Source organism: Chenopodium album, chromosome 6 (assembly GCF_948465745.1).
Source record: "Chenopodium album chromosome 6, dcCheAlbu1.1, whole genome shotgun sequence".
In the NCBI taxonomy this organism is placed as follows: Eukaryota; Viridiplantae; Streptophyta; class Magnoliopsida; order Caryophyllales; family Amaranthaceae; genus Chenopodium; species Chenopodium album.
In genome coordinates, this window is record NC_137839.1 from 46,522,601 (window position 1) to 46,523,913 (window position 1,313).

Consider the following 1,313-nt stretch of genomic DNA (forward strand, 5'->3'; position numbering starts at 1 on the left):
CAACCAAGATTAAGGAAATCATGTCAATGCCACCGCCCAAAACCGAGAAACAAATTTGAGGATTTATTGGCCGGTTGCAATATATAAGTAGGTTCATATCAAAATTAACAACGATATGCGAACCAATATTCAAGAAGCTTAAAAAGAATGTACCAGTAATATGGGATGATGAGTGTAAAAAAGCCTTTGAAAAGGTCAAAGCCTATCTTTTAAATCCTCCCGTATTAGCACCAGCACTCCCAGGAATACCTCTTAGGTTGTACTTAACAGTCACCAAAGTGACAATGGGAGCCATGCTTGCAAAAGAAGTAGAAGGTAAAGAAAATGCAATCTACTATCTAAGAAAAAAGATGCTCGAGTATGAAGTACGCTATACATTGCTTGAGAAATTGTGCCTCGTATTGGTGTGGGCCACAACCAAACTAAGACATTACATGCTCGTGCATACAGTCTTTGTAGTTTCCCTAATGGACCCACTTAAGCATCTATTCGAGAAGTCTACACTCAATGGGTGCATATCAAGATGGATAGTTAATTAAGCCCAGTTCGATGTGAGATTCATGCCTCAAAAGATTATCAAAGGATCTATGGTCTCGGATTTCTTGGCAAATTTTCCAATAGAGGACTTAAAGCCGATACATGACAATGAATTTCCAGACGAAGACTTGATGGTCACAGAAGACGATACTTGGACTTTATACTTCGATGGAGCCTCAAACCAAAAGGGATGTGGCGTTGGAGTTTTATTAGTATCACCTAAAGAAGAGCACGTCCCAATCTCCATAAAGCTAGATTTCAACGTTACCAACAACGCTGCTGAATACGAAGCATGCGTGGTATGCCTTGAAATAGCTTTGGCATTAGGAGTGAAGAAATTACGAATATTCGGGGACTCTTCATTGATGATCAATCAGATTTCTAAAAGATGGAAAGTAAGGAGTGAAAGTCTAGCCCCTTAACAAACTTATCTAGAAACTCTCACCAATCAGTTAGAAAAGGTAGAATACACATATCTACCTAGAGAGGAAAACCAATTTGCTGATGCTTTGGCAAGACTAGCCTTAATGGTTAGGATTCCTACGGAAATCGAGTAAATGCCTCTAACTATACAGAAAAGGCATAAACTGGCTTATATTCAAGCCATAGAAGATGATGAAGTGATCCAAGATGAAGAAGAAGATGAAGAAGAAGCGTGGTACCAAATATACTTAACTATGTCACAAAAGGGGAATACCCTCCTCATGCTGACAAAAGAGTAAAATGAGCATTAAGACTCTTGGCTTCCCAATACGTACTCATAGACAACGAGTCAC